Raw genomic sequence first — 24,145 nt, forward strand, 5'->3', positions numbered from 1 at the left:
CCCCCTCTGTCTTCCCAATTTTCGTGTATTTCCGTGTATTTGTTTGTGTGCTTGTAGCTGTACTTTGGCTTCGGGCAAGGACGTTCGCAATCAAGAAGCCAAAAAAACAACAAAAAACTTTCATTAAACTTTTCGGTTATTTTTTATCAGTCCCAGTCCCAGTGCCGCTTATCAGTCGCGAAGTTTTTGCTGTTCTGCTGTTCCGCTCTTTGCTGTCGGTTCAGAAACAAAAAAGATGTCTTATCGGAGGAAATACACGGGGGGAAGGGATTCTTATCTACAGGGTTCGTGCCTCTACCCCTCCTCTGTTGCCACTGCGCTCTGCTCCTCTCACTCTTGGCCTCTGGGTCTCTCATGTTCGCTGCTGTTCCTTCTCTTGTTTCGATTTGTCCACGAAATCTAATTAATTTCCACAGCTAATTCATTTTGTGACAACGACAGCGATTTATGCTGATTAAAGTGGAGAAACCTCCCACCCTACCACCACCTCCTCCTCCCCATGCGCCTCCTTCTGCCGGCCACCATTGACATTATCAGCAGAGCTGTGTTTTTGTTTTTGTTCTACTAAATTTATTGTTATTTATGATCTCCCCCCGCCGGCCCGCCTTTGCCATTTGCCTTCTTTTTCTTTTTCCGTGTGGAATTTTATCAAGTAACAAAAACAAAACCAAAAAAAAGGTTGAAAAACTCTTTGCTTTTTGTGGGGCTTTGCTTGTGTCGCCTAAAGCCATTTAGAGCACTTTTCGCACCTCCGAAAAATAAAAGATACAGATACATTTTACTACATATGTACATACATTGTACATACATCTGTACATACATAATGTACATATCTGCTGGATGCGGCCATGCGACAGCTGTCAGAAGAGTCATGGCGGGAGCAGATGGAAGAGGAAGGCTGGCACGGCACACATCATCATCATCGTCATTAGCAGCAACAACAACATTTCGTTCATCATCATCGGGTTTGGATTTTATGAAGGAATTCGCATTAAAAATGTTTATTGTGTTTATTTATTGCGAACGAGAATCGAGAACGGGCCCCAAAATGGAAACACAAACACGAAACAGATACAAAGATACAGCCAGTACAAAGATACAAAGATACACACACCACACAAACACACACATATTCGTATTCGTAAGATACAAAGTAAATCTAATGGAAATTTCTGTGTTGGCGAGGCAACAAACCAAAGCCAAAAGCAAAAGCAACAGCAAAGGCGAAGGCGAAGGCGGAGGCGGTTGAAGGCGGTGGATTTCCATGATGCACTTGTTTCAATGTGGCACTTGTATATGTGGCAGCTGCTGGCGGCATGGGGCACAAACAACCACCAGCTGGCCAGCGGCAGCAGCTTCCAGGGAAATGCAACCCACGAGCTACATGATCGTCCATTGAGAGAAAGGCAAATCCAAAGAATCTTGGACCCAGCATGATTTATTTGCAAGTGCAAAACGCATCTGTAGATACAGTATCTGCAGGGGTAGAATATTCCCTTTGCAAAATAAAAAGTGAAGAATGTCAAAGCAGAAACTCAGATAAACCGCAACCGATAGGCGCTGCTGCATGACGCTCGTAACGCACTTTAAGTAGAAGGAAAGGCACCAGAATAAGCGCAGACTCCCCACAGATGAAGCAGAACCCGAGGAGCATTGCTGCATAACCATACATTTGGCTCAGAAAAGCTCAAGAAACTGCAGATACATAACGAAATACCTAAAATGTAACCAAAACCAAGAGGAACGATAGTTTTGAAAGGCAGAAAAGGGAAGGCCACTCCTCGAAATTAGCAGGAGGTGACCCCAAAAGCAAAATTTCAAAATTTATGTTTTTTCGGGGAGCGGCCCACAAAAAAGAGACAGAAAGGAAAAGAGCACAAGGAAGGGGCGCAAGCCGCGGGGCTTAGAGGATGAGGAATGAGGAGACATCAATTAGCGGACGACAAATGTGTCCCAAATGGATGGCGGCGGGGGATCCAACTTCAAATCCCCAATCTAACGCCACGCCCAAATGCTTCTAGTAGTCTCCATTCTCCCTCTGTCTTCCGATTGAGCTTCTCCCATCCCCCTGGGCTTTGGTGTGTTTGTGTGTGTGTGTGTGGCATGTCCTTGACACATATCCTGTCAAATGCTTAGCACGCACTCATATGTACATTCGTATTCGCCATTCACCATTCGCCTTTTGCGGGGCTTCAACGGAGGCGCCCCTAATCCATTTGAACTTTCAACGCTGCCAACTCTCGGGCTGCTTTGGCTCTTTGGGTCTCTCCTTCAAGGATAATACTCGTAAAAACAAATGCCTTGCGCCCTACTTTATGGGACAGCAGCAGCAGCGGCAGTTGAAAACTTGGGCAACTTTTTGTGTGGCTTCGGTAATATAATCCTAATGGAATTTACACTAAAAAGAGAAGGACACGAGCGGCCGTGTCCGCTTTTGTTAGGCTTTGAGCGGCAGGACGAACAGGAAGAAGAATGGCTTTATCGAATCGATGGGGTGTGAAAGCAAGCAAAACGTGTCACGCGTCATGCGGTTGAGCCCCTTGGTCGATCTGAGAATTTGCTGTGGATAAAGATCCCAAGCAGGGCAGGGCCTCTCCAGTACATATAACGCGTCGTGCAGCAACGCTCTTCGGTCCCAAAATAAAATAATATTTAAAGAATAAATAAGAAATGAATTAATAATTGCAAAAACAATTTACAAAAAACAGAAAATGAACAGCAGAAAATGTATTTAAAGATGGAAGGCAAAAAAATGAAATGGCAAAAATGGAACATGGGAGATTTCAAGTGGAAGAATGAAAACAGTTTCCAGATTGCAGCCAAATGTTGCCACTCGCTTCGGGCGCTGCTTCTGTAGTTTTCGGGCAGTCAGATACAGATACGAAACACAAAGATACATCTACATAAATGTACATAGACACAGCTACAGAAAACAACAAAAAAAAGCTTTGGCGCTGGCTGAAGGTCAAGTGCATTAAGGCGAAACGGAAATGGAAATCAAATGAAATGAAAATGTTAAATGAGCAAAAGCACACACACAGGCAGACAAGAAAAACTGAATTTCCACACACGATGGAGAGAGAAGAAATTGAGAGAGAAATAGAGAGAGAGAGAGATCTCCTTGGAGGAGAGAGAAAGGGAAAGGGGGATGCGTGCGTGAGTGTTGTAAAATTTGATTTGATTTTATTTGATTTTCTTTTTTTTGCTAGCAGGACACAAAGTAGAAGGACGGAAGGGCAGCAAGAGAATAGCGTAGGAGCAGCCCAGAGGTAGGTAAGGGAAAGGCGAGGTCATGGCTTAGCAGCATTATCCTTGGCGTCTCCTTCGTGTGGCTTAATTGTGCGTGTCAGGCGGCCACAAAGCTCCGAGAGCACCCACAGCCCCCATCCCGCGGCAGAGCATGCCGCACACATTTGGACATGGACATGCCAGTCCGTTTATGCCACATAGAGAGAGGGGGTGGACAGAGAGGCGCTGGTGGCTGGTGGCTGTTGGCAAGCGGCAGGACGAAGCATAGACGAAAGGCGGAAATGCTGGCGCCGACATTATCATTGGGTAGACCCTTGGAGCCCCCTGCCAAAGCACCGCACTCAAAGCGCAATTATGATAATTGAGTGAGCAGAAGCCACAAGGAGCGACGTGTGGCAGTGGCAGTGGCAGTGGCAAGAGGCAAGAGGCAGTGTGTGGTGGCAAGTGGCAGACAGGTTAAATTGCGCGTAACTCGACAGTAAATGTGGCAGATTCTTGTCTTCGGCGAAGGCTCGCTCTTCCTTGATTGATTTGCACAGGCACAAGGGACAGAAAGGAAGGGAAAACACAGACAGAAAGAGAGTGAGAGGGGGAGAGAGGGAGAAAAAGAGGGAGTGAAAGGAGAGTACGAAAAAGAGAATGAAAAATAAAAGCGACTGACGTCTGGCGACCAATTGTCTCGAGGCCCTCAAACCAAAGCCCTTGAATGCCACAAGTAACCCATGCCACAGATGCGATGCATGCCACTCACACACACACACACACACACACACACACACACACACACACGAAATGTTGCCCCTGCCTGCCGCACCTTGTGACGCACATGCCACATGCCCCATGCCCCATTTTGGCGTTATGAATTGATTGCGTGCTGAAAATTCCATGTCTTTGATTGATTTCGTTTGACTTCCATTTTGGTGGTGCCACCGACATGACAGCGTGGGGCATGCGTGCGTGTCGCCCTGCGGCAAGTTGGAGGAAGCTGCAGATTCCCCCACCCCATCCACAGTCTCTGCGTGTACTATTTATAGGCGGTGCCACACATTTAATGGATTGTTTACATTTCGAATAGCCAAAAAAACCAAAAAAAAAAAACTCAGCAGCAAAAACGGCAGCAGGAACGGGAGCAGTAGCCTCTCGTGGCATAAACAAAAGCTCTGTGGGGGCACGGGCGGCTTTCATTTCAGATGCAACATTTCGGCAAAGAAATCGAAAGTAATTTGGGTTCAAAAATAGCAACCACAAAATATGGATACAAATTCTTGCCATTAAAATATAAATTTCGATTTCCCTTCTCGTGGATTTGGAGATCTGTCGGTTCCCTTTGTTGTTGCAGGGAATTCCCCTGATTCTCCTGGCACCGAATAATCTCTAGAGAATCCCAAAAAGTCGCTACATTAAACATTTCTTGGGCAAATATTCGAGAGCATTCTGGCACTTTGTGGACTTACCATTAAATGTACAAATCTTCGAGCGTCAAATGTCTGAGCTTCAAAGCTGAAATGAAAGATGAGAATGGGATGGAAAAGTATTAGCATTGATTAGCATTAGCGGGGCAATCTAATGAACAAATAGCTTCAAGCTCGAGGCTGCAAAAGTTCAACTGCAAAATGAAACTGAAACTAAAATTGAGGCTAGGACTTGCAGATGAAGCTGCAAATTGAGACTGCGACTGCGACTGCGATTGAGATTGAAATTGAGACCCAACTCGACTCGACAGAGACGAAGGCAAGTGTGAGACCCACTGTGTGCCCCCCTCATCAATAATTGCAGCTTATGGCCATCTATTATGTGTGTTTACTGTAAAGACGATTGATGATTATTGATTAGGCGAACGACCCCGCACGACACACACCAAACACACACCACACACATTCGGTATTCACAGTGAATATTCAGTGTTCAGGGGGGGATAGATGGATGGATGGATGGCTGAATGAATCATCGCGAATCCAAAAACCAACGAAAACCGACGCTAAAAACAAAACTCGCGTAGGTAGCCGTCAATTTTTTAGGCAAACAGCAAATAAATTGAAGCCAAAATAAAAACAAAACAAAACAAAACAAAAAACTCGACACGATAGAGAGAAAGAGAGAGAATCGCCACAGCAGCAGCGGACAGTGCCAGTTCCACTAAGCGGACAGCAACCAGCGGACAGCAACCAGCGACCAGCGGACATTGGCTGTCCATTAAATTGGCTTAAATATCAGGCAGAAGCAAAACGCTGGAGTTGGGGTATTTTTTGTTTATTTTGCCAGAATTGTGGCTGCCTCTGCTTAGGTTTGTTTTGGTTACATGTACCCTATAATACACTTGATGAGTGCACAGCGTTCATCGTTAGATTTCTACAGATTAATGTACGAACCTCTCCCTCCAAAGGGCAACCAATATTCGTATCTTGTTTCTTCTTGCTGGTAATTCTCTGTGGCGTGGAGGCTGTGTTTGCTTTTGGTGTTTTTCCTTTGGCTTCACGTTTCGCTTGGCCAAAAAAATCCTTCAGCGGAACGGCTACTTCATTTGCATCGATTGTTGATTGTTGATTCCTCCTCGCTTCTCGTATTTACACCCGAAAATTGCATCTTTTGTTTGCTCACTTAAATGTCATTAATTTCTGTATTGAAATTCTTTCGCGGAGACAGCCACTCCGACAGAGAGAGAGAGAGAGAGAGAGAGGCATCTCCGGGTATAGGTGGATCATTTCGTTCCCTGGCAACGCGGCGTTTCGGGTCTTGGCTTTTGTTATTTTGTGCGAATTTTCGCATTCGATTCGCATTGAAATGTGCAAAAAAGCCAATTAGGAGCGCAATTAACAGCAATTTTGTTGCGCTGCTGCTGCGAAAGCAAAGACCCAAAAGCGAAGATCCAAAAGCGGATTGAAATGTTGCCTGATTGAAGCTGAAAGCTTGATTGCACTCCCAAAAGGGCTACTGTTTCAAGAGACTGGGGGAAGGAGAATCAATCAATGCATCACTGATTGAAGATTGAACGAGGCGAGAAGAATTGAAGAATAAAACACAAAAATATTAAACGTATTGAAATATTCTGCCATTATCTCATATCCCATTCCCCGCCCATTTCTTTTTTCTGTAATTTTCTGTAATTACAGGGTGCTTTGATGGCTCGTTTTATGGCGCCTTCCCCGCCATCCAAAGGTATTATCGGCCATCAAATGGAAGGCGCGACCTTGAGACTGCATCCCAAAGCGATCTCTGGGCGTGGGGAATCAAACTCCAAAGAAGGGGAGATTCTCCCTTGGGGGGTGGGCATGCTTTAAAGTGCTTTTCGAATGAGTGCTTAATGTTTCTTAATGTCCATTCTGTGGCAATTAACCAGCAAATGAACAGAACGACAGCTGCTACTGCCACCGGAATGGTGAGGCACAAAAGCCATAGTAAAAGTCGTTTCAATTTCAGTATTTTTTCGGTATAGATGGAGATCCAGAGCGAACGGGACGGAGGGGTGAGAGATGGCAGAAGACATTAAAAATTATTTAATTAAGTGAATTTTTAATTTCGCTTTTTTCCTGCATTTTGAATGCCTCTCTCCGGGGCAGCACTTGAGACGCTGCCGCTGTCTCTGCTGCTGGGTTGATTGTCTAATTTCATTAATCTACGGAAACATAAGAGGCAACGTGGAGGGGGCAGCGGTGGCTCTGGGGGTGGCACACTTTATTGGCACTGTGCCACAGAGAACGCGCGCGCTTGACCCACTGTACGTGCGCGCTCTTTTGTCAATTAGAAATGTTCAAATTTCGACCTTTGACTCCCACATACTCCGGCTGTATGTACGTACATATATTCAGAGAGTGGCAGACCAGATAGGGCAGGCAGAAGGCCAGAACCGATCGTCAGATCCACTCGTAGAAATCGTTTCATTTAGCCGCTAAGTTACATTCCGTCCACACCATAAATCACACTTGAGACAACCGATCGAAATAATCGTTTAATTATAGTCCCTAAAACCAAAGTCCAAATGGATGTTCAATGACAAAGAGGGTAAGGGAGTGGAAACATGAATCCAGGTGAAGGAAGTGTGTGAAAAGTTCTCAAATTAAATGGGAAGGAAAATATGATTTTTTTGGTAATAAAAAACTTTTTTGAGCCTAGGAGGAGGATTTTCAAATGAGTTTTAGGTAGTTTGTAGGCCATTTTGGGTCATCAATTTATCGGTCTGGAATGCCAAATTCGAGAGGGCAGAACTGAAAGTTAAAGAAAAAGGAGGATCCGGATACAAAAACAGCCAGAAAGTTATAGTAGATGTTCACAGATCCCCACTAGATCCCAGGCGAGTATGCAGATGCTTCTGTGATTTATGGGCCCCCTAATGATAATTATATTGTAAGCCCATAGATCCGAGGGTGTGGCTGAAACAGAGACCGAGGCTTAGAGGCCTACAAGTCGACCTTCCATGGGGGTTACAGCGCAGCCAACAAAGCCGTTTGGCTACATCGGAGGTGAGGCGCTTTTTTTTCTAGCTATCTATCTGTGTGTCTGTCGTCTTCTAATGCTTCCGGTTCGACTGCTACTCCTCCTCCTTCTACTCTGACTCCCGTTGAAGGTCCCGCTCCCGCGATAAGATATGGCCATTAAAGAGAGAGAGACAGAGAGAGAGAGAGAGAGAGAGTGGGCCAGTGTAGTGGCATCTCTCTCTTGCCTGTGTGTGGTATATTGATTGCCGCCTGTCGGCCCCGGGTTCCAATTTGTTGGCAAAGTACGAGGCGGCGACCATTAAAAAGTCATTACAAAAGCAACAGCCACAACCACACATCAGTGCAGGGGGGGTGGGAGCTTGCATGGTGGTAAAAGGTATAAGGTGCAAGGGGGAACGACGACAAGTACATGGCATAATTGCAGGCACACAAAACAGACAGACGACAGATCGGCAATCAAAAGGTTTGAGAGGAAGTGCGCATGCCCAAAAAAACAAAACAAACAAAAACACAAAACCAAAGCTCGACTTCGGAGTTGCGTTCGTTCTTCTTTGTTGTTGCTGTTGCTGTTGTTGTTGTTGTTGTTGTTTTCGTCGTCTACCGTTTTTGGATTTCCTGCTAACAAGCGACATGTCGTCTGGTATCCACATGAGCACATATCTGCCTCCCCACACCCCCCCTTGCTTGATCACTTTAAGGGCTTTTGGATGATTGACTCGTTGTACTATTTGCCCATTGATAATGAACGTCAATTATCGTGTGGCCCCCCCTCACCCGCGCGACTCTCGTTTGTTTGCTGTGGATTGACTGTGCAATCTCCCCGTTTCCAGACCACACCGCAGACGCGGCAGATAGACAACCGCAACATCGGCACCACCTTAAGCCAGCACCTCTCATGTAACCCCACGGCTGTTGTCCGTGACTCAGTTTCTCGAGTGAGCCATCGATCGATCGATCAATATTTGCCATCGACACAGGGCTATTGCAGTTTCTTTGACTCTCTGAGAGTGGGGCAAAATCGACCCATGCATCTCTGTTGAGGGAGCAACTCGATCTGTGGGAAAATTGCTCAAAAAAATATCTACCGGGTAGCCATGAATCCATCAATATTCCATGGCAGTCTGGTATCGTTTCTACCCTTTATTAGTTCTGGCAGTAATCAAGAACCTACATTGTGTGAACGAATAATCGCACAGCACTGCCATGGTCTGACCAACGAGAAAACAACTATAAATATTCGGAATTTTTCCCTCGAAGACAAAAACAAAAAAAAAACTCAATAAATTTTGGATGCTGCTCTGCTTTGTTTTCTGTGCGTGGCTTTGATCTTTCGACAAAAGAAATTCAATGAAATTTATTTGCCACCTGAACAACAGAGAGCCAGAGCCACATTGCTGGGGGGGCAGCTGGGGCAGGGGTAGGCCATGGGAACTAGTAATGGCACCAAGTCTAGGTGGCACTTATAGATCCATAAAATCCGAAGGCAAACTATGTAAATGTTCGACGATAAATTTGACCAACGAAATACTGAAGGCAAGACAGTGAGAGAGAGGATCATCATCATCATATTCTGGCTTCGTGGCTGCTGGCACACTTTGAGCATAAATTTCGTGAGCCATAAAGAATGTGCATACATGGGATCTACATCTACATCTGTACACACAATGTAGTGGGTGGGATTGCTCGCTCGCTCGATCTCGCTCTGGCCATTGATTACAGTAATTGATTGATTGATTAACTTGCAGGCGAACAGTGCCAGTGCCAGTGCCAGTACCAGTGCCAGTGCCTTTGCCTGTAATTGTAATTGAATTGAAAAGTGGCATGTGCCTCTGCCTCGGGCAAATGGATGAATGGATTCATGAATCGAATCGAATCGAATGGCAGAGCAGAGCAGAGCAGAGCAGGGCGTGGCGTGGCCACTTGACGATCGAGTCGTGTCAGAGCCGTTGTCGGGTTGTCCGCTTGTCCGCTTGTCGCTTCAATGTCGCCGCTTTTCAGTTGCAAATTAATGTTGACAATGCAACAGAAAATACAAATGCGAATGCGAATACGAGTGTACATCCGATCTTGATGCGACGATCTATCCGTAACAAAATGGAACAAACGCCAGCAACCAACTGGAAAACCCTACACACAATATTTGCAAAAAGCAAAACAACAGCAACGGCTAAAAAAAATATACTACACATAATAAAACAATCGTTAAAAATGTGTGACAAACGAGTAGACAAAAAAAAGATTTGTGGCTGTCAAACTGCGGCAATGAGGGGGAGGTGGAAGGAAGTTATGCCCCCACACAAAAACAAATGTGGAGACAATAAAGTTGTCAAGAGTTACAAAGTTGCAAATTCTATGAGTATTCCTCCTCGATATTTCTCAGTGGGAAAACCCATTTCAGGTTTTCATGTTGAAAGAAAGATCTTTCGGGTGGGCAAACTGCAGTGCAGCAAGCAGTAATGCAACGTGTGCGGAAGCAGTGCAAAGAAAATAGCAAAGGGAAATCACAGGCAGCAGAAGAAGGAAGCAGTATTAAGCAGTGCGCTGATGCGAAGGAAGCAGTGCTGCGGGAATATATATTCAGGAGAGATTTTTTGGTACGATAAAAGGGATTCTTACGGGTTGGATGATAATCCCAACTCCCCAACACTAGAATTGCGGTAACTCTGAAGACAATTTTTGGGGTGTTCATAGTCATGAATGCCATGGCCCTACTGTTGATTATGAGCCATACAAATATTGTATTTTGATTGCGTGTACGGGTGTACGGGGTTTGTACATGCTTATACACATATTTATGTACATTGGAACTTGTTGTTGTTGCTGTTGGCCTTTGGAGCTCTCGGGGGATCTGCTGTGTGTGTGTGTGTTTTTTTTGTTCGTAAGATTTTATGATATTTTAATTTGATTTTTTTGAATACCAAATGAATTGCTTATTGTTTTAAATGGATGTACGGTTTGGCGATGATGGGTTTGTTTCGATTGCTAATTAGCATAGCAGAAACACAAGTTCGAAGAGCAGAGAGGAAATACTAAAGCAAATAGCGAGCTACAGCTACAATCGGACTTCATACTGGCACCGGTACGGGTACTGGCACTCGCAGAAGTATCTGTATCTATGGCAGTGGCTGTGAAGCAAAGCCAAACAAATAATAAACGGAAAAAGAAATGAAGAAATAGTACAAAATAGTGCCTAAAGAGAAACTAGTTTCCCCACTAATGAATGGAAACACAGAACGACAGCGAGAAAGATACAACAAGATATATGTAGATACATTCGTAGAAAGAGTAGAATGAAATGAAGTGAAGTGAAGTGGAGTGGAGTAGGAAGTGCCAGAGAGAATATGGCCAAAATGAAATGCCAATGAACCAAAGAGGCCAAATCACAATTTTTCTTTTTGTTGTTTTGTTTGCTTTTTATTTGATTTTTCATTTCCCCGTTTGGATGGCTTTTTTTTGCGCTTTTGCTTTTGCTTTTTGAATAATTTATGAGAATGGCTTTGGCCATACAACTATTCTTTGCGGCAAGAAGCAGCAGGGCATATGGGAGAAGAGGAGAATGTGCCACGAAATGCGGCAGCGCCCCAAAAGAAGACTTATGGCTGGCCATTTGAAAGTCTCCCCTTTGGAAATGGGAATGCAAACTGCGCCCCCTCCCCTCTGGGGTATGGAGACTCTTATGGGTGTAGGATGGGGTCATTCATTCATTCATTCATTTAGTTGGGAGTCTCCAAATCGGTCAGCGTGTCAGCAGCATATTGTGGATTCGATTGTGACTAATAGAAAAGCTTCAAAGCGGACTTAGTGGCGTATTTTTCTTTTCTAGTGAAGAAATATCTACAGATACTCCCCCACATCGACAGTGGGACGGACACCCACAGACACACAGCCCGAGAGACACGACGACACAGAGTGAAGCCAGTGGAAGAGGCAGCAGCCGAGAGAGTAACAAAGTGTAACGAAGTTAGAAACAAAAGCTTTTAACGCCCACGCCAAGGCCACAAGCTAATTTGCATATCTCGACAAACACGAAAAGTGGAGAAAAAAAGCACCAAAAAAGAAACTACGACTCGCGGAGTCTTGCGATTCCTACAGACTCGAAAAGTACATAAATACTCGACGCATACACGTATTCCGTAGAACATTCAAAATTGCTTTAAGTCATGGCCCGACAGCTACGACCCCCTGACCTCCCTTCGCCAACCAACAGCTGGTCAAGCGGCTGCTCTTTGATGTCTATAGTTGATCAGCTGGTGGATAAATCCCGTCGTTAGTCAGCACTAAGGATCCCATGACACTTCGCGCACCTCTGCAGGCATTGATTTGGTTTGATTTGATCAGTTTTGAAATGGAATTTACACGTACAAAATAACTTCCAAACAGAAGTGTGGTGGGTTACAGTCTCTTATGGAAACCTACAACCCCTGCAACGATCCAGGATCCAGCTGTTGTTCTGTTAAGGATAATACCATAGATATCTATGCTAATGTATCTGCTGGATACACACACAGGAAAAACAGACAGGCAGACGTCGGGCAGGGCGACGCTCACTGCTCAGGGGCCACCCATGTGCGTGTGGTAACTAAATACAATGCAAATTTCTTTCGACTAAATTACTAAAAAACAAAAACTACAACAACAACGGCAAAAACAACACAAGAACAAACATTGAAATACATTACCACACACACACAAGCACACACACATGAAAATTATATATATTTTACACCCCCATGACGGGGCACGTTGCAGGGGCATAATTAATTAGTGGAACAGAGAGGGCACGGAACTTGGACTACGACTACGCGCTGGTTCTGCTGCTGCTGCTGCTGGTGCTGGTGCTGCCTATGCCTCGGGTTCCGGGGTCGGTGTCGGGGCTTACGACTTCAGCTTCAGCTTCGACTTCCAGTTGCTTTTTATTTTCAGTTTTCTGTTGTTTTTTTAACGTTTTTGGTTTGTTTTTTTTTTGGTGTTTTTCGGTGCTAATGAGTACACATTGTGCGAAAAAGGCAGCCAGCGAATGAACAACAGAAAGAGCAAACAGCAAACAAGCAAACGCCAAAAACCAGTTGGCAGGGCAGCAGAAAGAAGAATGGAATAAGCGATAATCCAGCAAATGAAAGAAGTTGGCAGGCCACAGAAAGTATTTGGCAAGTAAATAATGGGGCTAACAGGATCAATCATAAAGCTTGCCAAAGGATGGATGGAAAGACGAACCAAGCATAAATTATTTGCTGAGAACTTATTTTGAATGCAGTACAGAGAGATCCACGAAAAATACGTTTGTTTAGGAAAATGCCGAGTACAGTCGAAGAAAGTCAGTGCAGAAGGCAGTGGGATTGGTGCCGGATCAGCCTGAAAAAAAAAGGAAAGGGGAAACCGAGACAGCGATAGCGGAAGGAAGCAGTACACAAACAGAAGCAGAACAGAAGCAGAACCAGAACAGAAGCAGAGGCAGAGAGCAGCCACAGTGGCGGGCGCTATTAAAATGGATTCCCGCCGGACTTCCTGACCATATTATATTACCAGCTCCAGCGCCAGTCCCTGTTCCTGTCTCTCTCTGTCTCGGTCTCTCTGATGAACATGACCCACAAAAAACAACAACAGGAACGGTGACCCATAAATGACAATGTGCAGCAACAGCAACAGCAACAGCGAAAGTGATGACACAAAGAGACAGAGAAAATGAGTGTGGAGAGGAGAGGGAGTAGCCCAACCTTCGTCGGGGCCAAGCCCTCGTCGTTCGCACAGCGCAGTGCATTAATATGATTAGCAGGCGAAAGATATACCCTAGAAGAAGGAGCAGCAGCAGGAGGACGAGGAATAATGCCATTTCCTGGAGCTAAAGCCAACTCAGCACACGTGCCCAATGTCGGTGGAAGGTCATTCGCGCCGTGGGATGTCCAGCACGAAGCCAGTGGACCGAGCGAGCGAGCCACCATATGGCCGAAAGGCAGCAGCACCACCAAAAACAACAAACCAGCCAAAAAACAAAAAAAACAACACACCAAAGCTAATACAAAAACACCAACCACCAGCAATAAAAGCAACAACACTAGTGCACAGCACAGAGTGCAGCCCACGTGCAGAGACAGAGAGAGAGAGAGAGAGATGAAAAAACAGAGAAGCCCAAGAAGGTAAGGTGTGCACACGAATGCACTTGAAACAGGTACCTGTGCTCGTACCCTCCTTGCGGAATATACCTTGCACAAAAGACACCACAAGCCGATGATGCAGAGATAGAGAGAGAGCCGAGGAGTGGGAGAGCGGGAGACCCTCTTGGCTTTCGAGCGTGGGCGCCGACGTCGTCGGCTCATAAGCAAAGCTACGGAAGTGCAGCCAGCGTCGCAGGCAGCCAAAGCAGCCACGCAGCCACCAACGTAACTGCCGTTAACTTCACTCATTGGCGCTGCTGCTGCTGGGAATCATTGATAAAGCAAGCTGTGGGCAGCGGCTGTAGCAGAGAGGGTGGGAATGTAATGAGATCTGTCTGACATGGTTACCTCCGCCAAAAGGAAGTGCAAGGGAAGAAGCCCCTGGGGCACATCATTTAACACATAGAAAGCAGAGTGGAGGCTAAGGAATTATCTTTGATCGCTTAACCGTTTTACCTTCACCTGTTGCTGTTGCACACCTTATCACCCCCCCCTTGCAGGAAGTTTTCTCAGTCTTTCATTTGGAATCTGCTGTTGGCAATCATTTATCACCCCGCTTCATTCCATCCCGCTCCGCTCCGCAATCACACTTCCACTTCATTTTGTTTCATTACGCTCTCCGCTCCGATCCGCTCTGTTCCGTACAGCAGCAGAATGTTTAAACATTCAATTTCCCTATGCAAATTAGAAACAAAAACAGCATTTATTTTGTGTGTTTCGGCGTTGGCTTTGGCTTTTTGGTTGGTGGCTCTTTGGACCTTGAACAAGGTGAACCGTTCGTGGATTCGTTCGTTCGTTTGTTGATTGCTCACTTTTTCAGTTGTTCGAACACGGATATTTAGTACCGAGTACGAATATACCCATTTGCAGAAGAGGGTAGTACTTTGTGTGAATATGAAGATTAGCCCCCATCAAAAAAAACTCCTATCAGAGATCTCTAAGATCGCTTTTGTTTCCTAAGACACTTCAAACGTAGCTAAGAAAATTTTTCAAATCTTTACAGATTCAAGTTATAATTGATCGGACAAGGTACAGGGTATTAGCAGCATCAGTACAGCACAGCACACAAGTAGCTTGCATTGTCGACACTTCTTTTGTTGTTGGTCGTTTGTTGAAGTTCAAAGTTAAGTCTTTGGCGCCTGAGCGCAACGAAACGAAACGAAGACAAAAGACCCACAGAAGACAACAGCAAAAAAGAAGAGGCAAAACAGTAAAGAAAGAGGAAGGAAGATCCAAAACGATAAAGAAAACGAAAAATTCACACCTCCAAAGTGCTAGGCAAAGAAGGGAGAGGGAGGGCAGAGATTCCATACAGACAATGCGGCGTAAGCTTGATATTTTGCATACAAAATTATGCATTATTCAATCAATGATTGCCCCCAGCCACGAGAAAACCCATGAGAGTTTAACATGAAGATAGGTTAAAGAAAAGGAACAACCAAATAGAACGTATGTACATATCCTTTAAACAAAAACACGAGAATATCCGAAAATTTGATGAAAAATCAATTAAAATTTCTAAATTCGTATTTAATTTTCGAAGCACTCTCTGCTCCTTCTTCTCCTCCATCTGCTCGTCCTGCCCCTCCAAGGCACGCGACTCTCTCCTCCAGATGTTGCGCTGCGGTGTCTCGTCTGGCGTGCTCTGTAGGGGATTACTGAGGGGATTACCTGTTATGTTAAAATCATCTCAAAAGCTCAATTTCAATTTAAATTTCCAGTATCCCCATCTCCTAACGCTCTCCCCCCCTTTAGAACCCATTTAAATTTCTCTGTGTGTGTGTGAATGTTGTTGTTGTTCAATTTTTATATTGCGCAATGAAATTTTTTGTGCGAATGCGAATGCGAATCGGCCTGGATGCCCACAGATACAAATACAGTTACAGATATAAATGAGAGATGCACAGCTACAGATACATCGTATAATCGTGTGCTGTGTTTTTTGTGTGGCTTTTTTCCCATGTGCACATGAGGTGACAAATTGCCTTTTGATGCTTGCGGCGACCTTGAAACTGCATCCAAAAACCCTACTTCCCACCCCCAGAAACTGTATCAGTATCTCTGAACAATCATATTTTTCCAGCAAAGCAATTTGTTTTGTCACAAAAATGTTTCTTTGTTTTACGAATAAATATAGTTGCCCCGAAAATGATCCCCAAAAATGAAATTAAAAACAACAACAGAGGTGAATGAAAAATTAAGCTTCAGTACAAAATTGTTCGCCAAGCGCGTTTTTCCCAGAGTGTTTTCAAGCTGAATTTAACCTTCAAAGAGAAGAGGCAGAACGCGGTGGATTCGCTTTAATTGTTATATAATTAAGATGCAAAACCATTATTATATTCTAATTATTTATAGCATTTTTGAGAGCATCCCACCCAACGTTTGTTTCTTCTCGTTTTTTTGTGTTTTAGCAATTTCTGTTTGAAAAATTTCGTGTCTGATTTTATGGATCAAAAAGCGTAACACACATTCCATCCAGCAACAAAAGGCAGGCAGCAACTTCCCTACCACTTTACATCCCTCTCGCTCTCGCTGCTGCTTCTGATGCTGCCCATCGCAGCGGAAAGTCATTAAGCAGCGGAGCGGCAGAGCCAGCTAGCGATTCGGTTTGGGGTTTGGGGATTCGGTTTTCGAGCTTCTAATGAGTTTTGCACAGCCATTTGTCTTGAGAGAAGAGAGATACATACAAATGTTTCTGGTGGATACATTTGTACATTATGTGAAGGAGGAGATGGCTTAACAGATTACTGGGAACAAGAGATATCCAAAAGATTGCACATACAAATGATGCTTAACATCTGAAGATACTAATAACCATAGGATGAAGATGGAGTAGGAAATGCGAATCATTAGAAGAAGATTCAAGATTCTTCATCTTTCAGCCCTTTGATTTCTATCTCTAGAAGACTAATACAAACTGAAGCTAGTGATTCATATATTCCTTCATGGATGCAGAAATTGATGAAGGAATTCGAAATTGGCAGTCATCTGTCGATCGTGTACATATCTTGGAACTGTATTTACTCCGAAAAACTCTTTTACAATTATAGAAATTATAAGTAATTATGCGTCTCTGAAATACTTTTGGCAGATGGAACAGATGGTGGGTTAGTTTTTTTGTTTTGAGTTGTTTTAATAGTAATAATAATAATTTTTGGGGGATTCTCCACACCAAATCACTTAATCGTCCATACCGTACTTCTTCTTCTATTAGAATTCTCTCTTTTTATTCTTTAATCTAATTTCTCGACTCTTCCTGCCTTCTGTTTCTTTTCCTACGATTCCTCCTATACTTTTTGTAGGGTATCTATCTCCCTTTTTTGGGGTGCCCCGCTCAAAAAGCATTTGCTGGCCAAGGGCCACGCCCACAGCTTTACACGATCTCTAGAGCTTTGATTCAAAAGGCAGAGGAGGCACAACAAAGGCATGTACGGGGGCCAAACACCACATTCAAGTCTCAAGTTTTTACTTTTTGGGTTTTTTAATGGGCCCCCACGCTGGTACCCAACCGATTCTCTCTCCCAAACATGTTTATCTTACATTCTCTCTCTTTCTCCCCCTATCTTTGCGTTTGGTATGAGCGTGAGAAGAGCTCGGCTTTGTGATTGTTCCAAGCTTGAAGCTTGAAAGTGGCTTCCAGGCAGTGGGGGAGCGGTGAAGGGGAAGCCGGGGGATGCCGAGCGCCAGCCACAACATTTTTCAAGTTCAATTTCGTATTTGAATTTGGGAATTTTTGTTTGTGTGTCGCTCATTCTACGTGCAACGAAAGCAAAAGTCGCCCTCTGCTGGCAAACACCCTCCCTCCCCCACCCGTCCCCTGTGTGTGTCTCTTCCACAGTTTTCGGGCCATTAAAGCGCAGCAGAGCATGACGAGCCGCCGCCGCCCGGCCCGTTGCAGCAATTGAAATGACCAAAAAAGAGAGAGACAGAGAAGGCGAAATAAGGGGAAAGGGAGACTGAGAAAGAGTGTCAGGGGGGTGCCAAAATCAAGGGGGTGGCATGTCAACGGGAACGTAATTTATTGATCAAAAAAACAAAAACAAAACAAAAAAAGGAAAGAAATAAAATAAGAATAAAAGCCAGGGGCATAAATAAATAAATAAAAACGACAGCGCAGGCAGAAGCAGAGCGGATAAGCAGAAGCACAGAGAAAGAGCGAGGTGGGTAGAGAGGTAGACAAAGGGAAAGAGAGATAGATACAGAGTTAGATAGAGAAAGGCTAATATTTTCGGTTTTCGGTTTTTGGATTCCTTTTTGGCCTGGCCCCCCTCATTATAGGAATGTGTTTTTTTTTTGCGAAAAATAAATTAGAATTAGACACACATACGCAGCAAAAAGATACAAAGATACATACATACATACATACATACATATACAAAGATACAAGAGACATACAGAAGGAGAGGCAGATACAAAGCCAAGAAATGCGTAAATACGTTGACACAAAAACCAAAAGCAACGACGACACATTTCCAGTTTCTAGTTCCCGAAAAGAAAAAAAATTATAGGAAGTGGCAAAAGGAGGAATAGAAGGGGAGAATAGGCGGAAAGAGGAGCCTACCGAGGGGGCTGTAGGCAGGCGGGGCCGGGTCTCACATATGGCTGCAATTAAGTCATTTTTTGAAGCAACAAAGCAACACCAAATACACAAAATATACAAAAACCTACAACAAAATAATGATATATCGTATATATGTATGTACATATGTATGTACATACCAGAGACACAACGCCTAGACGCAATGCCATAGAACGAATACGAATATAAAGAAACGAGTGGGTACGACCGAACAGATACCCTTCAAACCTATTAATGCCGTACTGCCTGCATCCCACAACCAGCTCACTGTCAGTTTTTATTATCCATTACATATGTATTTATGTACATACATATGTACATATGTACCAATGATTATTTTTTTCTATTTTCGACTTTCCTTAAAGCTTCTGGAAGATCTGTAAGCCTTTTGTTTGTTTTTCTTTTCTCCATTAACCCAATATACCCTCCTCTAGCTGTCTTCCATAAGTAAAGGGTATCCGTACGAAACGAAACGAAAATTCGACAATTAAACCGAAAAAAACTAAAACTAAAACGAAGAAGAGGAAAAGAGGAAAAGCAGCAGCTGGAGCAGAGGGCAGGGGAAAAGACGCGAAAACCCGACCCCACATGAAATTTTGTTTTAATTTATTTAGTTCGTCTTTTTCTTCTATGGAATATATGTACATACATATTTATGTATGTATGTATGTACATACAGTTGTGTTCAATGAAATAGTAGTGCCGCGCCACACAATTTTCACAACTATTTTTGAGACCCTTCCAGTCTTTCGAATTGAACAAGTGATACCTTTTTGGAAAGCCTGAAAAGTACACATTAGAACCCAGAAAGAATCCTGGAACATTTGCATTCCATCTTCTTGTTTTACATGACTTAAGAAAAATACCTATACAAAATGCTGTTCAATAAAATAGTAGTGTTTTTTTAGAAAATTTAAAAAAACAACGAAACTGGAATTAGTGCATATGTTTCATGTTCTATATGTTTCTTGAGGTTTAATATGTAGTTTTTAATCAAATTTGTTTTCACTATGGCCTTACGCCCACCTGTCATGTGTAAATAAGGTACTGCCCAAGCTTAAATAAGATCTGAGACTATAATTCTTAAACACCTTGGCAAAACTGTGCTCTGGTTGACGGATTTGTAATAGTAATAACACATTTCACATTTTACAATAAGATTTCGTTGGGATTTTGGTCTAGAGACTGAGCAAGACATGGAAAAGTGTCGACCTCTTCGGATAAAATTCCATTCCTAGCGAGCTTTCTTGCGTGTTTCAGATCATTATCTTGATGACAGATCCTTTTGATAGGCATTTTTCAATAGTAATATTACTGTATTGTATTAAAAAGTATGTTGGCACACACCACTTTATGAAATACGTCAGTATAAGGCTAGGAAGTAAGAGTTTATATGGGCTGAAGCCCATAAGGGTCAACCCAACATGCCCAATGTTGTTTTTTTCAAGAATTTGGGCAGTTATCAGATATCTGTGAACACGAAACATATTCTTTTGAGTCTTTCTTACCATATAAAACAACTTTACACTCATCTGTCAAAAGTATTTTTCGGACTGTGACACGGCCCAGTCCACATGCCTCATGTCCTCATTTTTCAAAACATGAGTCGTGTACCCATGTGCTTTTATTTTCAAACGCGTAGCTTCCGGGGACCTCTTGCAACTAAATAATGTGTAATCAGTCGTGTATTAACTATCAAAACACTTTCAGAGCGATATAAAATTGTTTTCATAACTTTTGAGGATATTGAAGACCTTTATCTTGCCTTCAACCATCTTCGACCTTCTACTAAAAGACTATTTTTTCGCATAAAAAATCATTTTTCAGGGTGCTTCTTTTAGTTTAAACTATTTAATATAACAGTAAAAGCACATTCAAATTAGTTTTGAATTTCATTATACCTCCTGATTTTAGTTTTTAGTCGAATTCTAAAGTCTCCCATATTGGACCGTTCATTGATTACTTCTACGCTGCAAAAACAAAGGTACCGCTATATTCAAACATTTCTTTCATCAAAATATTCAATATATAAACTAAGCTTACTGATGGTAACTTTTTTGAATTGATTTAATTTGTTTTTTAATTTTTTTTTAATACTTGCACCCAGCACTACTATTTTATTGAACAGCATTTTGTATAGGTATTTTTCTTAAGTCATGTAAAACAAGAAGATGGAATGCAAATGTTCCAGGATTCTTTCTGGGTTCTAATGTGTACTTTTCAGGCTTTCCAAAAAGGTATCACTTGTTCAATTCGAAAGACTGGAAGGGTCTCAAAAATAGTTGTGAAAATTGTGTGGCGCGGCACTACTATTTCATTGAACACAACTGTATGTATGCACACATGTTTGTATGTATTGTATATACTATTTGTTTCTACACTTTTTAGTATTACACACACTTTTTGGATATTGCCGTTTGTTCTGATACTCTTTCCTTCCATAGTGGGTCGCTTTAAAAGTTTTTACAGCGCAAGTGATCTCTGTGATCCATCAGCTGGTATATGTAGATATTGAGTTTTATTTTGTTTACTTGGAGATGGGGCTTCAGGCAGAAGGAACTGTTCTAGAAAAGCAATAATGTATTTTCTGTACGTATATTTTTTGGGAAGAGTACACAATTCTTCGGCATACTCCCGGAGCAACACCAACAACAATAATACAAATCAGAATCAGAATACAACAAGAAACAGAAAAAACAGCAACAAAAACAAACCCCGAAAACTAAACCAAAAAAAACCAACAACAATATTTAATGTGCTTCAAGGTTAGAAGACGACGACGACGGAGAAGCGACCGCGACGTCAACGTCGGCAGCGCCACAAAAGCATAAAAAACAAAAAAAAACACAAACGAAATGGAAAAAAAAGTTGTATAAAAAAGCAACAGCAAAAACAAAAAAAAGAAACAGAAACAGAACGCACAACAAAATAAAATTCGTGATGAATTTTAAACAATAAAAAAAAATTAAACAAACAACAAACAAAATGTTCCACCACCAGAGACAGGGAGGGAAAGAGATGCAGAAAAAGACAGACAAAGATGGAGATAGTGAATGTTATAGAGTAGAAGAGCGGGCGAAGTGGGGCAGGGTGGGCAAAGAGAGGTTAAGGCAAAAGGTTATACGCAAAACATTTGGGGAAAAGAAAAAGAGCTTGTTAAAGAGAGGGGAAGAGGGAGAAAAACATATTGGGCGGTGGAACGATGGAACTGAGGAACAGGGAAATACATTGTATTGTTCGTGCTCTGTCCATGTACATATGTATGTATGTTCCACGGGGGGAATGTATTGGAATCGACTGGGTGTTTTAGGGGCCAAGGCTGTTACTGCGTCTGAATGATCCTCTTTGAATGAATGGAAAGGGCGTATCCCATATCCCAGAAGGAACATAATCTGTTACTGCGTCGAAGGAGCTCCTCTTTGGATAGTTCAAATGGTAACCAAAAAAATTAATTCGTTAAATGTTCATACAATCAGAATATTCTTCTAAAACTATCTAAGTAAATTTCATTGGAAGTAGAGATAAATCTTTGGATCCAGAACTATTGAATGTGAAATTTATGAGGAACATCCCTACTTCATTCCTTTCAAGATAGGGTATTCCCCAGTTCTCAGTTAGTTCTTCTTGTAACAAAAAAAGGAAGAGAGTTATTATTTGTGAAGAGCTTTTTACGGCTACTCGGTATCGCATTTTCGACTGTCTGTCTGTCGACGACTGAGTTGACAAATGGCAAACCGGTTACTGGCTTTTGGCTTTTGGCTTTTGGCCAGAGCTTCGCTCCGCCGTTGCCGCCACTGCCGTTCCTCCTATTCCTATTCCCGTGGCCGGACTAAGCCCGGTCCGCTCGCTCCGCTCCGCCCCGCCTTAAAGTGGTTCTCTCGAAACGAAGTAAACATACATATGTACATAAAAATATACTATGTGTATGTGTGTATATACTTGTATGTACAATAAAATACTCTTAAAAAATATAAATAAAATACTCGTTAGCCAAAACCAAAATGCATACAAATTTCCAACGAAAAAAAAAAAAACAAACAGCAAAACGCCTCGGAGAAAGCGCGTGGGTGAAATGGGGAATCGAATATCGGATTGGGAAACGGGAATGGCAAAAGGGGAATGGGAATAGGGGAATGGCAAATGGGTGCCACATAAATTGGTTAATGAATTTGCCCAAACAAGAACACAAAAAAAAAACAATGAATTGGAACGAATTAAGGCTTGATTGCACGATTGGTAAGGGTCGCCGCGAAGAGATGCGGGTCGACCCCAGACCCTTTTCTTGCCTGAACATATTTTATAGAACGGGGCGGGGAGTCGAGACGTCGAGTGATTAAAGATTCATCCACCAACAACCCAACTACTAACAATCCCTTATTGACTTAAAAGACAATAATTACAGCTGTTACGAGGTAGTAAGTGGTCTTCCACTCAAATATTTGTATCAATATTTTCTTTGGTAGTTCTTTTTCTTAAAATTTTGGGCTCATACGAAGGTAGAAAATCAATCAATATTCAATCAGTATTCCATGAGCAGTCATTCTTTTGATTCGGATGGCTGTCTTTTTCATTCAATCATTTCGTTTGATAGAGGAATAAGTCCATTCAAAAATGTGTGACCACATTCTGCCAATCATTTCAATGACTTTCCCTCTAAGACTCGATTCCTATTCTTTCTGGAATCCTTTAGAGTTCATTTTATTCAATTTCCATCAATCCCTAAACTTTAGTTTACTTCCCTTATGCCATTTCCTTTCATTCCATTGCATAAATCGGATCGTACTTGTTGATGCAATGACTGGCTGCACCTCCCAGTAGACCGCCCTGAGAGTATTGGTAAAATCTGTTGAAATATTTACACATTTGCCACATGCTGCCGTTACACACAGCAACGGAGGAAGAGAGAGAGAGAGAGAGAGATGTGTGATTTGCGATGATGTTTACTTTGACGACAATTTTCATTGCTTTTTGGTTTTTGAAAAAGTCATGTGTATTTGCTTTCGAAATTCGTATTCACAAAATGTCTGCATAAACTTTTGACAGTTTTGTGTCGTAGGAAAAGAAGCGTTAGATGACTTTTTGACAGTCTCATGAATCTTTGCAATGAATACAGAATGAATACAGGCTGAATGGATGAATGAATGAATAAAAGAACTCTTCTGCTCAGGAGAGATTCGAGACAAAAAGCCTTCGATGCGCACTAAATGTGTAATTTTTGTGACTTTTTCATTTGAAAGATGGAATCCACACAGCCACACATGTGGTAGCTTCCCTTTGCCGTTCATCGCAGTAACAGTAACTACTGCGTCTTGGACTCTTCCTCCCTTGAAGGGGGGTCGGGTACTGCTGCCTGCCTGCCAACAATGGGAATCATTCATTCCCTCGCACATCCAAAAAGATTCGTAGATTCGTTCGACGGCGGCACAGAGCCCATACATTGTACATGCCACACACTGCGCTGTGCCCCCCAACCCCCTTTATGGGTGTGTGTGTGTGTGCGCCAGAGAATGAGAGAGAAAGAGAGAGGGGTGTGGCATTTTCCGCAATTCGTGGCATAAATTCTCTTTGCGATAAAATGCGCAACGCGCGGGCCACAACGATTTGGGATAAGTAAGTCCTTTGGCCTCTGTCAGCAGAAAGAATGGGGGTTGGGAGTTGGCTTCTTTCTCTTTGGGGGTTCAGGGTTGGGGGTTGGCAGGGCTGCCGGGTTAAGGGTTTTGGGGGGTGGCAGG

The 24,145-nt window shown here is 42.9% G+C and overlaps 1 protein-coding gene across 2 annotated transcripts in view; it reads right to left on the minus strand.

The window, feature by feature from the left end:
- LOC117903121 (activating transcription factor 3) overlaps positions 1–24,145 on the minus strand; it is a 40,804-nt gene that overhangs the window by 14,876 nt on the left and 1,783 nt on the right. For both annotated transcript variants that reach the window (XM_034814952.1, XM_034814960.1), the window contains exon 2: positions 4,704–4,749. The gene's annotated coding sequence lies outside the window, so the exon portion shown is untranslated. The remainder of the gene's footprint in view (positions 1–4,703; positions 4,750–24,145) is intronic.

This window comes from Drosophila subobscura, chromosome A (assembly GCF_008121235.1).
Source record: "Drosophila subobscura isolate 14011-0131.10 chromosome A, UCBerk_Dsub_1.0, whole genome shotgun sequence".
Lineage (NCBI taxonomy): Eukaryota > Metazoa > Arthropoda > Insecta > Diptera > Drosophilidae > Drosophila > Drosophila subobscura.